The following is a 15,805-nucleotide window of genomic DNA, read 5'->3' on the forward strand; positions in this document are numbered from 1 at the left end:
ACGAGACACCGTAGAGGTAATGCCTCCAAATCTTCAGTACATGAACAATGACTGCCAATTCTAACTCATGAACATGATAATTCTTCTCGTGAACTTTCAACTGCCGCGACGCATATACAATTACCTTGCCATCTTGCATTAATACTGCACCAAGCCCAATGTGAGATGTGCCACAATATACCGTATACGATCCTGAACCTGTGGGTAATACCAACACTGGCGCCGTAGTCAAAGCGGTCTTGAGCTTCTGAAAGCTCAACTCACACTCGTCTGACCATCTGAATGAGATACCCTTCTGGGTTAGTCTGGTCAATGTGCTTGCTATAGATGAAAACCCTTCCACGAACTGACGATAATAACCTGCCAAACCCAGGAAACTTCGGAGCTCTGTAATTGAAGAAGGTCTAGGCCAATTCTGAACAACCTCTTTCTTCTTAGGATCCACCTTTATGCCTTCTGCCGATACCACATGCCCCAAAAAGGCAACTAAGTCTAACCAAAACTCATATTTTGAAAACATGGCATATAACTGATTATTCTTCACAGTGTGAAGCACACTTCGAAGATGCTGCTCATGCTCCTCTCGACTGCTGGAGTAAATTAAGATATCATCAATGAATACAACCACAAAAGAGTCCAAATAAGGCTTAAACACCTGATTCATCAAATCCATAAATGCTGCTGGGGCATTTGTCAACCCAAATGACATCACTAGGAATTCGTAATGCCCATACCAAGTTTGAAAAACTATTTTAGGGACATCAGAGGCCCTAATCTTCAACTAATGGTAACCAGACCTCAAATCAATCTTCGAAAATACCTTGACACCCTGAAGTTGATCAAATAAGTCATCAATTCTTGGTAGCGGATATTGGTTTTTGATAGTGGCCTTGTTCAACTGCCGATAGTCTATACACATCCGCATAGAGCCATCTTTTTTCTTTACAAATAATACTGGTGCACCCCAATGCGAGACACTAGGTCTAATGAATCCCTGATCAAGCAAGTCTTGTAACTGCTCATTCAATTCTTTCAACTCTGGCGGGGCCATACGGTATAGTGGAATAGAAATGGGTTGAGTGCCCAGAGCCAAATAAATACAGAAGTCAATATCTCTATCAGGTGGTATTCCCGGCAAATCCGCAGGAAATACTTCTGGAAATTCACGAACAACTGGTACTGAGTCCATAGAAGGGACATCCGCATTGGGATCGCGAATATAAGCCAAATCCCTTTCTCTACCATACTCCGAGCTTTCATATAAGAAATAACCCTGCTGGCAGAATGGCCAGGAGTTCCTTTCCACTCTAATCGAGGTAACCCCAACATAGCTAGGGTCACTATCTTGGCATGACAATCCAATATAGCATGATAAGGGGACAACAAATTCATACCCAAGATTACATCAAAATCTACCATATCAAGAAATAGAAGATCCACACTAGTCTCAAGATTACCAATAGTAACCACACACGAATGATAGACATGATCTACTATAACAGAGTCTCCCACCGGTGTAGATACACACACAGAAGAACTCAGAGAATCACAAGGCACAACCAAATATGAAGCAAAATAGGAGGACACATAGGAATAAGTAGATCCTAGATAAAATAGAACTGAAGCATCTCTATGGTAAACTGGAATAATACCTGTGATCACAGCATCAGATAACTTGGCCTCTAACTGGCTGGCCTCCACCTCTAACGGTTTGACCTCAACCTCTAATGGCCTGACCTCCACCTCTAATAGCCTGACTTCTACCTCTAGCTGCCTGACCCCTACCTCTAGCTGGATGAGCAGGCGGTGAAGCAACCGGTGCCGGTATGATGGCACGAGAATCTTGCCGAGATCTGTTACTCACCAATCTAGGGCAATACCTCCTGATGTGACCAATGTTCCCACACTCATAACACCCATCCTGATGTCGTGGCTACTAAAGCTGAAGTTGACCTAGATGGGCCGGATAACTACTGTAGTAACTCTGGAGTGGTAGTACACTGATAGGAGCGGAATGTGCACTGAATACTGGCTGCCCCGAGTAAGGCATAATAGGACCGTGACTCCCTAAAGCACCGGGAGACGCATGAAGTGCTGAATGAAACGGTCTGAGAGGATGACCCCTACCAAAATTACCCCTACCTCCAGACGAGGCACCACTGAAACCACTGAACTGACGAGGCCTCTTATCGGACTAGTACCATCTCTCCTGTGCAAGAACCATCTCGATACTCCTTGCAACATTAGCAGTTACCTGAGAAGAAATCTCACTTCCGGTCTCCTTGGCCATCTAAAGTCTGATAGGGTGAGTGATTCCCTCAGTAAATCTCCTCACTCTCTCTCCCTCCGTAGGTAGTAAAAGGAGAGCATGATAGGCCAAATCCACAAAATGGGACTCATACTAAGTAACAGTCTACTGCCCTGCTGTAGATGCTCAAATTGCTTACAGAATTCCTCTCTCAGTATGATAGGGAGGAACTTTTCCAGAAATAGCTGAGAGAATTGCTCCCATGTAAGTGCAGGTGATCCAACTGGTCTGGTCAATGTATAATCTCCACCATCTCTTGGCGGAACCCGTCATATGAAATACAGCAAAATCAACCCCATTGGTCTCAACTATACCCATGTTCCGCAGCACCTCAGGGCAGCGTTCAAGTTAAACTTGTGGGTCCTCAGAAGGTGTACCACTGAAGTGAACAGGAAAGATCTTGGTAAACTTATCCAGTCTCAATAATGCCTCAAAAGACATGGCGGGCCTATCACCGATCTGTGCCGCAATAACTGGCTGAAATACCCCAACTGGCGAGGCTGCTGGAGCCTGATTCTGGGGAGCCATCTGCTCCGAAGCGGGAGTAGTGGGAGTTTGTGCTCCTACCCCAGCGTATGAGACGGCTGGTGCCACTGGAAATGTACCATTCTGGGCCATGCCCTCTATAAGACTTACCAAACGGACTAGAGCGTCCTGAAGTACTAGAGTGGCTATGAATCCTTCCGGGACCTGAACTGGTCCAACTGGTACATTCTGAACTGGAACCTCCTCCTGAAGGTTCACCTGAGGTTCTACAACAGGTGCAGTTGCTCGAGCTCTAGACTGAGCTCTACCTCGGCCTCTAGCATGACCTCGACCTCAACCTCTACCCCTGGCCATAGTTGCCACCGGGGGTTCTGGTCCCTGTCAATCGGTAGAGGTATTAAGTGTTCTCACCATCTGTGAGAGAATAAGAGTAGAATGGTTCAATCATCGATGATAGAATAAAATCGCATGACAGAATAAGAAAGAATTGATATTGTTCCTAAACTTCATAGCCTCTGATATATAAGTATAGACATCTCCGTACCGATCCTTCAGACTCTACTAAGCTTGCTCGTGACTTGTGAGACCTATGTAACCTAGTGCTCTGATAGCAACTATCACGACCCGAAATTCCCACCTTCGGACCGTGATGGCGCCTAACATTTCACTTGCTAGGCAAGCCAACGTTAGAATAATATTAACCAATTTTTAAACAATCTTTACAGTATTAATAATCAAGGAACCAAAAGCGGAAGCAAAGTTTGAAATATAGTGAAATAATCAATAAAATCAATGGTGTCTAAATACCATCCCAGAATTGGTGTCACAAGTGCACGAACTTCTAGAATAATACAAATAAAGGTCTGAATAAAATAAAGCTGTCTGGACATAAACACATAGCTAAAGTAAAATAGACGGGAACTTCAGAACTGCGGACGCCATGCAGTTATACCTCAAGTCTCCTCTGAATAGCTGAAATCCGAGCAAGTCTATGGCACGCCGCTGGGACCAACTCCAAAATCTGCACAAGAAGTGCAAAGTGTAGTATCAGTACAACCGACCCCTGTACTGGTAAGTGCTGAGCCTAACCTCGACGAAGTAGTGACGAGGCTAAGGCGAGTCAATTACGTTACCCGTACGCAATATTGGTAACAACAACAATAATAGAAATAAATCAGGTAACTCATTTATAATAATTGAAGCCCACTCAGCAATCATAACCAATTATCATTTCCATCAATTCTGTTGCAGCGTGCCACCCGCTCTCACAATATATTCACATTCAATTCTGTTGCAGCGTGCAACCCGCTCTCACAATATATTCCTTTAATCAAATCTGTTGCGGCGTGTAACCCGATCCCCCAATATATATATGTATGTCGACTTTTTAATAAGTCTGTTGTGGCGTGCAACCCGATCCTCTAATATGGACTTTTCATAAGTCTGTTGCGGCATGCAACCCGATCCTCCAATATAGACTTTTCATAAGTCTGTTGCAGCGCGCAACCTGATCCTCCAATATGGACTTTTCATAAGTCTATTGCGGTGTGCAACCCGATCCTCCAATATATTCATTATAATTAATTCTGTTGCAGCGTGCAACCCGCTCCTCTAACATATTCATTTATCAATTCTTATAGAAGAAATTTTCCCAATAAATATAACAATTAATATAAAATTATAAGACAACAAGCATACAATAATTATGATTTAATTATGAAACAAACAATGACAAATAGCAAATTATTATGGAAATCAAGGAGAAAATAGGCAGTTTAATATTTAATATGCTAAATGTCAAATAACAATTAGAACACATAATTCAAATAGCATGTAACAATTAATGCAGGAATTCAAGAATTAATATTTGACAAAGAATATGAGAGAAACAGTTATTATAATAATTAATTTATGATTTAAAATAATTTATGATTTTTCAAGTAAGCAGGCAAACAATTAATTTGATGACGTATAGACACTCGTCACCTCGCCTATACGTCGTGCATATGCAATTCACATAACAATTAAATTAAGGGTTCTGTTCCCTCAAGTCAAGGTTAACCACGACACTTACCTCGCTTTGCAAATTCCAACCAATTACTCAACCACAGCTTTTCCTTTTAAATTTCACTCTGAAAGCTTCAAATCTATTCACAAACAATTCGATATATTCAATACTAATCATAGGAATTAATTCCATATGAGTTTATAAATTTTCCGGATAAAAATTCAAAATTCATTTAAATATTCGACAGTGGGAACCACGTCTCAAATCCCAGAAAAACTTACGAAATCTGAACACCCATTTCGAGATGAGTCCAACCATACAAAAATTATCCAATTCCGATGTCAAATGGACCTTCAAATCTATATTTTTCGTTTTTGGAACGTTTTACAAAAATTCCAATTTCTTCCGTCTAAATCCAAAATAAATGATAAATATAGACTTAGATTTATGAAATACACTCACTATATGATAAAGAACACTTACCTAGTTCGAAATCGTGAAAAACTCCTTAGAAATCGCCCCTAAGCCGAGTTATAATTGAAGGTTTGTGAAAAATGGAAAAAAAATCCCACTTTGCTTCTATTTTAAGTCACAGGCATCAGGCCTTCTTCGCGTTCGCGAAGGGCCTGTCGCATTCGCTATGAAAGCAGCCTGTGGCTTTCGCGTTCGCGAAGCCTTTTTCTCCCTGGGCTTCACGTTCGTCAGCCAGCCCATTTTGCTCTTCGCGTTCGCGAGAGTACATTTGCGAATGCGATGAAGGAAATACCAGAAGCTTGAAGTTGCAGAAAAACCAGATATTCTAAATTCAAAATCATCCCGTATCCTATCCGAAACTCACCCGAGCCCTCGGGGCTCCAAACCAAACATGCACACAAGTCTTAAAATATCATACGAACTTGCTCGCGCAATCAAATAGCCAAAATAACACCTAGAACTACAAATCAGACACTAATTCAAAGGAAATTTTCAAGAAAACTATAAATCTTAATACAACCGGACATCGGAATCACGTCAAATCAACTCTGTTTCTCACCAAATTCAGCAGGCAAGTCATAAATATTATAGTGGACCTATACCGGGCTCCGGAACCAAAATATGGGCTCGAGGTCAATAACTCCAATACCAGTAATTTCTTAAAAATCATTAAGCTTTCAAGCTTTTAATTATTCTTCAAAATTCCATATCTCGAGCTAGGGACCTCGGAATTCGATTTCGGACATACGCCCAAGTCCCAAATCACGATACGGACCTACCGGATTTGTCAAAATACTGATCCGGGTCCGTTTGCTCAAAATGTTGACTAAAGTCAACTTAGTTGAGTTTTTAAAGCTCTATCTCACATTTTAATCCATTTTCACATAAACACTTTTCGGAAAATTTTACAGACTGCGCGCGCAAGTCGAGAAATTATAAATGGTGCTTTTTGAGGTCATAAAACACAGAATTACTTATTAAATTTAAAGATGACATTTTGGGTCATCACAGTTAAGGAAAGCTCGGGTGCCAAGAGAGGGTCACTACAAAACGGGTAAAGGCTTTTAACATGGTTATCAAATGAGAAAGGTTTTAGGCTCAAATAGGTTGACTAGGGATAACAACTTTGGTAGGTCATGAAAAATTTCAAGCGGGTCAAGGAGAGCCTACAATGACTTCTCAAGCCAAGCAAAACTTAAAATTTTGCCTAGAAACACATTCGGGGAAAGTTCTAGACCATTTGCACGGGTACTTGGACTTGTAACAAAATCATCTCGCCTCTCACGCAGCTGGAATGTTAAAAAGGATAGAGTCGAGGGTCCACAACGACCATATTCAAGATTGAAAATCACTATGGCTCGACTAAACCATTCGATGATTGCCTAAGTCAACGCAAGAGTCACAAGGTCGCTAGTTAGAGCTACTTCTTTCCCGAGAAACTTGTTTTTAACCATAAGCACGTAGTTAAGTGTGCTGGTACCAAGTGAAACATGTTTGACTCTTTTATTCATTACTACTACTATTCTTACCTAAACATCAAAAGCAGACTCAATCCTTTAAGAAGGTTGTCACGCCATCCATCGTTGGGAAGAATCACCCGGTTCACACAAAAACTACCTTTGGAAAGAATCATAGCATTAAGAAAACCAAAGGATTATTGACTACTAAAAACATAAAAGAAGCTACACAATTAAACATAGGCTAATAAGAAAACAAAATAAAGAAGCTACAAAGAAAACTACTAAAGACATAAATGAATGCACATAATGAGAGGGGAAAAGATAGAATATATACATCAATAGAGAAAGAGGGAAGAATATATACATAAATAAAAGGAAAGAGGAAAATGTTATCAGTTATTACAAACCAAATGTCAAATATCCAAATATCAAATAAACTCCACCCCCCAAATAAAAATAAGCATTGTCCTCAATCCTTAACAAAATAAGAATAAGGAAGGGTAAGAATAAAGAGGACTCCCTATGTGGCCTTGGATATCTTTGTGTCGATAGCAGCATCACCTCCCTTAGTCTTCTCTAACTGGATTTCATCATCCCCGTCTATGGGAGTAACTGGGTTGGTGAACATCTGGCACACCGACTCAGCAGTATCAGCAGCCGTGTCTGGCTCCTTAGACTGGCCAGCTGGTTCCACTGGGATGCTGGTGGGTCTGACCCTATGAGCAAATCGAATGGAAGCTCCCCAGCTGCTGCTATCTTGGTTACCTCTATCCTCAACCTGTCAACTGATTTCTTGGACGCTTCGGATTTTCTCATTTTCGTTACCTGCTTCCCCAACTCCTCAATCACTGATCCATGTGTTACCAAGGTGTTTATGATGGTAGTTTGGTTCTCTAAGATCTTCTTCAATGTGTCCTCCAATGTCGAAAGAATCTGGGGTGCCGGGATGGATGACTGTGTTGCAACAACACTGGATATGTCAGTCAGCTTTGTTGTGGCTATCTGCATCTAGTTGTTGAGGCTCGCTAATGTTTGGGAGACCTATAACTCAGATAGTGGATGAGTGGGCATGGGCACCGGCTTCAAAACCGATGTGTAAGTCAAAGAAGCTGAATGACCTGAAGAAATAGGTGGAGGCATAGATGCTGCACTATTAGAAGGGTATGCTAAAGTAGATGGCACGTCAACTGTCCTAGCAGCTACCCCAGCAGGCTCATCAGACTGGCCTGCAGTAGTAGAGGGCTCACCCTTTTTCTTTGGGTTTCCACCATCCATCAAAGAATACCATGAGAAAGGCTTCCTCGCCCTCACCTTGGTGTCAAAATCCCTTGGTTATACCACCGCATCTATAAGGTACTCAGTGATAGTGTTAGGATACGGGTAGGAGTTGTCACCTTGCCTGGGAACCAAGGACATGTTGGCCGACATCACGACACCCACATTTATTGGGTACCCGGCCATGATCGAGGCAACTAGCACTGCTCACGGGATTGGTAGATTTATTTCATTCCGGCATAGGTCTATTCTGCTATACACAAACGTCTTCCATCCCTTTGCCTCAAATTCAGGGTGTTCCGCTAATTTGGAATCACTGCTGTGATCCACGGTTGTGGTGGTCCCGGAGCTTCTAGAAGCTCAGCTAGCCATGGGCGAGCTGCATTGCCCATAGCCACCTTTTCCAAGCATTGCACTGGCTCCACATCCTCCAACCTTAGGTATGTGTTCAGGGTGGTTTGGTCAAACCTCACTTTCAAGTTCCTTACTTTCGTCACTTTGGTCCTCTTCTTGATGTGTGCCACATTGGCATAAAATTCCCGGACCAAGTGCTCTTTGGCATCCACTATACTTTGAGTGAACCATGTCCACCCTTTTCTCTCCCGAAATTGTCTTAACACATTTGGGTTGTATCTATCCAGATCTTTCAACACAAACTGCCTCTCAGGAGTGAGCGATCTCTACGGTCACCGGTCTCGGAACCTATTGAATGCAGTTAGACTGACGAACCTATCTTCCAAGATTTCTTTCTTCTTTGACCTCTCAAGACCGGCAACTATCGTATCTCCCTCTCTGCCATCATCCGGAATATCATCCACATCCATTGTAGTAGCTGGTGCGTCGGGGGCATGTGTAGATGAAGGCTCCGAAGCCTGACTGTTCCCTTTCAACCCTTCAGAAGTACTTTCAGAAGAGGTAGGCTCATTTCTCAGTTGGTATCTGTGCTGAGGATGATGTGGTTGTGATTGCACAGCAGGCTGCCTTTGCACTGAGTCGCCCTCCGATGCTTCCCTAGACGGGGCATATAAACTTGATTCAGAGGGCTCCGGCTGTCTACCTCGGCCTGCTGTTGCCTTCTTACTAATCACTTTTTGGAAAGTGAGGGGTAAGGTGCTTTTGCCTCTGCCTCTGCCTCTGGAAGGTTCACCCCTCCCCTTCGATGTATCACCATGACCACGTGATCTAACCATATTCTGCACAAATAGCAGTAAGAGTCAGTTCTAGTTAAGTGCAGGTAAGCAGCAAATTTACAGAACAAAATATGTTGTAGGTTGGGGAAGTGCGGTCCGCACATTTTTGAGTGCGGCCGCATATGGGCTTGTGCGGACCACTTAATTTGAAAGTGCATCCGCAGTGGTGATTCTGCGGTCCGCACAATTTTAAGTGCGACTGCACAATTGAAATGTGATCCGCATAATTTTGAGTGCGACCGCACAATGAAAGGTCAAAAATCATAACTCCCTGAAGATAGAGAATTGCTCGATCTGCGGACGCACATACTTTTCTGCGGGCGCGGTTCAATTTATGCGGACCGCACAATTTCAAGTGCGATCCGCACAATCATTTCACACCATATGCCCTAGCCTACTGATCTGCGGACCGCACATTTCCTTGTGCGGCCACACAATTCAAAAATAATTTGCAGTAAACTTAGGGTTTCTAATTCACGCACAATTTAGACATGGCAGTAGCAATTTAGACATGATACACAATTTACCCATCCCCCAAATAGCAAATACGAAGTAACCCACACAAATTTAAGCTTACATGATGATAAATTTGACATTAGGCCTAAAAATAACTAAACTAATGTAGTGATGCTAAGGAAGAATCAAAGATGATGAAATGAGTGTTAGTTACGTGAATCAATTGAGTGCACTGTGTTTGCCTTTGTGTTAATTTTTCAGTGTTTGTAAAGTCTCAATAGTAGTGAGAAGGCTACTATTTATAGTTGACCAGTTAGGGAAAGAGTTCAAGAGATGAGTGCGGCCACACAATTTCATGTGCGGTCCGCACTCCTTTACCTGTTACACATTTACCCTTTATGGATCTGCGGTCCGCACATTTTTGAGTGCGGCCGCAGATTTTGGTACGGACCGCACATTTCCTTGTGAGGCTACACTTTGGCCATTTCTCTAACAGGCAAACTTCAGAGAGTTTGCAATTTTTGATCTCCAGTTGTGTGGTACGCACAAGAATTGTGCCGCTGCAGATCCCTTTCTGCTGTGGCATTCAAAATTATGCGGTTCGCACAATAATTGTGCGGTCCGCACTTTTTTCACACTTAGCCATTATTTTTAGTACAGTTCCTGCAAAGCACACTCATGCCTGCAACACACTTCAAAACCAGTTAGCATAAAACAAGACCTATCTAAAGAAGAAGAAAAAGAAAAAGAAAAAGAAATATTATTAAAATAAAATGTAGTAGACTCATAGTGGGCTAATTCATGAATTGAATCAAATGGGGCCTTTTAATTTAAGTAATTTTAACTTAATTAAAAAAGAAACATGGGTTGCCTCCCAAGAAGCGTCTGATTTAACGTCGCGACACGATGCAGATTACCATCAATTACTTGAAATGAATCACTACCACTACGTGGCCATCACCAACTTTTCCCAGATAGTGCTTCACCCGATGACCATTGACTCTAAACACTTAATCATTTTTATTCTTCAAGTCCAATGCACCAAAGAGTGTCACACTCATAACTTCAAACGGGCCACTCCATTTAGACTTCAACTTTCTTGGAAACATCCGTAATCGAGGATTGTACAAAACACAAGATCACCTTCTTTATACTCCTTGTTCCGAATGTACTTGTCATGGAGGTACTTCATATTCTCCTTGTATAAGGACGAACATGTATATGCATGGTACCGGAATTCATCTAGCTCATGCAAACGTGCAACCCGCAATGCGGCAGCGACATCGCAATCAAGATTTAGCTTTTTCAAAGCCCACATGGCCTTGTGCTCAAGTTTCACCGGAAGTTGACAAGATTTTCCAAACACCAACCGGTATGGAGACATCCCGATAGGAGTTTTGAAAGCAGTCCGATAAGCCCATAGTGCATCATCCAGCTTCTTTGACCAATCTATCCGGTTAGCATTCACTGACTTGGACAATATACTCTTGATCTTCTGGTTGGAGACTTCCACTTGTCCGCTTTCTTGAGGGTGATAGGGAGTCGTGACTTTGTGAGTGACACCATACTTGCTAAGTAAGGTGTCAAAAGCTTTGTTGCAAAAATGTGACCCCCCATCGCTTATGATGGCCCGCGGAGTACCAAACCTTGTAAAGATGTTCTTTTTCAAAAATACCACCACACTTCTTGCTTCGTTGTTGGGTAGAGCAATGGCCTCAACCCATTTTGACACATAATCCACCGCTACCAAAATGTAGGTGTTCCCACACGAGCTTACAAATGGTCTCATGAAGTCAATACCCCACACATCAAAAATATCAATTTCCAAGATGGTGGTGAGGGGCATTTCATACTTCTTTGAAATCCCACCAGCCCTTTGACATTCATCACAACTCTTGACTAGATCACTTGCGTCCTTGTAGAGAGTAGGCCAATAGAATCCACAACTCAACACTTCGGCGGCCGTTCTTGCTCCACCATGGTGACCACCATATGGTGAAGAATGACAAGCCCCAAGAATTTCAACTTGTTCCTCCTCCGGCACACATCTTCTAATCGCACCATCGGTACAAATCCGGAAGAGGTACGGTTCATCCTAATAATAGTCAAGGCAATCCCATTTGAGCTTCTTCCTTTGGTTTGAAGAGAACTCATTCGAGATAATACCACTCACAAGAAAATTTGCTAGATCCGCGAACCATGGCACCTCTTTCATTGAAATGGCTAAGAGTTGCTCATCGGGGAAGGAGTCATTGATTTCAAGGCCATCATGTGGCCTCCCCTCCTCCTCCAAACGAGACAAGTGGTCCGCCACTTGGTTTTCACTTGCTTTTCGGTCTTGGATGTATATGTCAAACTCTTGCAACAAAAGCACCCATCTCATCAACCGGGCTTTGGAATCTTTATTGCTCATAAGGTAACGAAGTGCCGCATGATCCGTGTGGACAATCACTTTTGTACCCATCAAAGAGGAACTTCTCAATAGAAAACACAATGGCAAGGAGTTCCTTTTCGGTCACAGTGTATTTGACTTGGGCATCATTCATTGTCTTACTAGCATAGTAGACTGGATAAAAGATCTTGTTGATAAGTTGCCCCAAAACTGCTCCAACCGAAACATCTCTAGCATCACACATGAGCTCAAAAGGAATGCTTCAATTCGGGGCAGTGATAATGGGAGTAGTTGTCAACTTGAACTTGAGCAATTCGAATGCTCTCATGCAATTATCATTGAAGTGAAATTTAGCATCTTTCTCCAAAAGCTTGCACAAGGGATTCACCACCTTGGAAAAATCCTTTATGAAACGCCGGTAGAACCCCGCGTGACCCAAGAAACTTCTCACGCCCTTCACGGATGTTGGAGATGGAAGTTTAGAAATCACCTCTATTTTAGCCTTGTCGACCTCTATTCCCTTATTTGAAATTTTGTGGCCAAGGACAATACCATCCTCGACCATGAAATGATATTTCTCCCAATTCAACACCAAGTTCGTTTCTTCATACCTTGCCAAAACCTTATCCAAATTTTCCAAGCAATCATCAAAGGAATCCCCAACTACCGAAAATTCATCCATGAAGACTTCAAGGTAGTCCTCTACCATATCCATAAAGATCTCCATCATACACCGTTGAAAAAGTTGCTGGTATATTGCATAAGCCAAACGGCATCCGCTTGAAAGCCAAAGTGCCATAGGGACAAGTGAAGGTTGTTTTCTTTTGATCTTCCAGGGCAATAAGGATTTGATTGTAGCCTGAATATCCATCTAGAAAGCAATAGAATGCCCGGCCGGCCAACCGATCAAGCATTTGGTCAAGAAAGTATAGTGGGAAATGGTCTTTCCTCGTGACTTTGTTTTGCTTCCGATAGTCCATGCACACTCTCCATCCGGTTACCGTTATTGTTGGAATCAACTCGTTCTTATCATTGGTGACCACAGTTATGCCCCCTTTCTTCGGAACACATTGCACCGAATAAGTCCATGAACTATTAGAAATGGGGTAGACAACCCCGGCATCCAACCATTTTATGATCTCCTTTTTGACCACCTCTTGCATTGCTTCACTGAGTCTCCTTTGATGTTCAATGGAGGGTTTGGCATCTTCCTCCAAATTAATCTTGTGTATGTAAAATGCAGGGCTTATTCCCCGAATATCCACCAAAGTACACCCAATAGCTTTCTTCCTCTTGTGGAGCACCGCCAATGTAGAGTCAACCTGCACGTTAGTCAAACAAGAGGAAAGAATAACCGTTAAAGTAGAACAAGGGACAAGAAATTCATACCTAAGATGTGAAGGCAATGGATTCAACTCCAAGATAAGATGCTCTTCAATTGAAGGCTTTGTAGGAGGAGTTGTCCTATTTTCGAGATCCAAGGAAAGTTTCCGAGGTGCATAATTGTATGACTCCATCCCTTGCATAGAATTTACACATTCCATGAAGCCATCCATTTCCTCTTCATCAAAATTTAGCAAAATGTCTCCAACATGTCACCCACATTAACCGTGGCACTTGTATCATCAATAATAACATTGGTCACCAAGTCCACGAACGAACACACTTCATTGCTATTCGGTTGCCTCATAGATTTGCACACGTGGAACACCGCCTTTTCATCACCCACCCGAAAAGTGAGTTCACCGGCTTCCACATCATCAAGAGCCTTCCCCATAGCAAGGAAAGGTCTATCTAGAATAATCGACACCTCATAGTCTACTTTCACAGTCAAGAATAGTAAAATTCGTCGGGAGAATGAATTTATCAACACGAACCAACACATCATCAATTATACCCAACAGTCTCTTCATGGTACGATCCGACATTTGTAATCTCATAGATGTGGGTCTTGGTTTCCCAATACCCAAAGTCTTGAAAACCAAATAGGGCATCAAATTGATACTTGCCCCCAAGATCACAAAGAGCTTTAGCAAAGTCGGCACTTCCAATGGTACAAGGGATTGTGAAAGCACCGAGATCTTTCAATTTAGGAGCCATTGAATGCACAATTGCACTCACTTGATGATTCATCTTTATAGTTTCTCAATTTATCGACCGCTTCTTTGTCACCAAGTCCTTCATGAACTTTGCATAATCGGGCATTTGCTCCAAAGCCTCAACCAATGGCACATTAATAGATAGACTCTTCATCATGTCAATGAACTTTTTGAATTGATTCTCGCCATTTTACTTGGAAAGCCTTTGAGGATATGGAGGAGGAGGCCTTGGAATTGGTGCCTTAGCCTTTCGCACTACCGGTTCCGGTATGCCAACAATGTGCTCCCTAGACGGGTTCACTTCCTATTGAGTCTCCTCCACATTGTCATCAATATCAATTCTTACTTCATCATTTGCTTGCACCACATTATTCGGGATCTCATTTTCTTGTACCACTTGCTCATCAGCCAAAATTTTCCTTTAGCTTGAGGTAGGTGCATTTCCACCTTTTCCACTTCTTGTAGTAACGGCCATGGTATGCCCCGTAGTGATACCACCCTTCGAGTTCACTATCGCATCACTTGGTAGTGCCCCCTTAGGACGAGTGTTTAAAGCTTGCGAGATTTGCCCCAATTGAACTTCCAAATTGCAAATTGAAGTGTTGTGAGAGGCTAGTTGGGCATCAGAGTCGGCATTCTTCTCCATCATTTGTTTGAACATGTTCTCAATTCATCCCATCTCATTGTTGAAAGAGCTTGGACCATGGGAAGGATAAGGAGGCAGGTTGCTCGGTTGTTGATACATTGGGGGCCTTTGAAAGCCCGACCCCCGTTTTCCTTGGTTATTGTTCCATCCCCCTTGGTTGTTGCCTCCCCAATATCCTTGACTATTGCCACTTCAATTGCTTTGGTTATTTTGACCATTCCAATTTCCTTGATTGTTTTGATTGTTTTGATTGTTCTGATTCCCTTGGTTGTTACCACCATTCCAATTACCTTGGTTGCTAGAATTCCAATTCCCTTGATTACCATAAGGTCTCCATTGTTATTGATTCGGGCCTTGAGAGTTGTTTCTTTGAACTTGGAAGTTTTTCACATATTGTACTTCCTCCTCTTGTTCATTGTAAGAATCATCTTGATCAAACCCATTATATTCTTGCATATAATGTTCCGCATGATTTTGCACTTGAGGACCCTTTTGCCTTCTCTTGTTTACTATCATATTAACTCCCTCAATTGCATTAACTTGCTTAGGACCTTGCACTTGTTGAAGTTGAGCCTTGGCTAATTGATTCATTGTGGTGTTCAACTCGGTAATTGCTTGCCCATGATCATGCAATTCTTTAGGTAAGTGAATCACCTTTGGATCACCTTGAGGAATATTTGCTCTACTTTGCCATGCCGATGAAGTATCTGCCATTTCATCTAAGATCTCACAAACTTCTGCATATGGCGTTGTCATGAAATTTCCACCGTTAAGTTTGTTGACCATGCATTGATTGGTAGTATCGATCCCCCTATAGAAAGTTTGTTGAATCATAGCCTCCGTCATGTCATTGTTTGGTACTCTTTCACCATAGTTCAGTACCTTTCCCATATCTCATGCAAAGGCTCATTGGGTTCTTGTTTGAATGCTAGAATCTCGTATCTAAGAGTAGCCATATGCCCGGGAGAAAAGAACTTGGAAATATATTTCTTCGTCAATTCACCCCATGTA

This window comes from Nicotiana tabacum, chromosome 19 (assembly GCF_000715075.1).
Source record: "Nicotiana tabacum cultivar K326 chromosome 19, ASM71507v2, whole genome shotgun sequence".
Classification (NCBI taxonomy): domain Eukaryota; kingdom Viridiplantae; phylum Streptophyta; class Magnoliopsida; order Solanales; family Solanaceae; genus Nicotiana; species Nicotiana tabacum.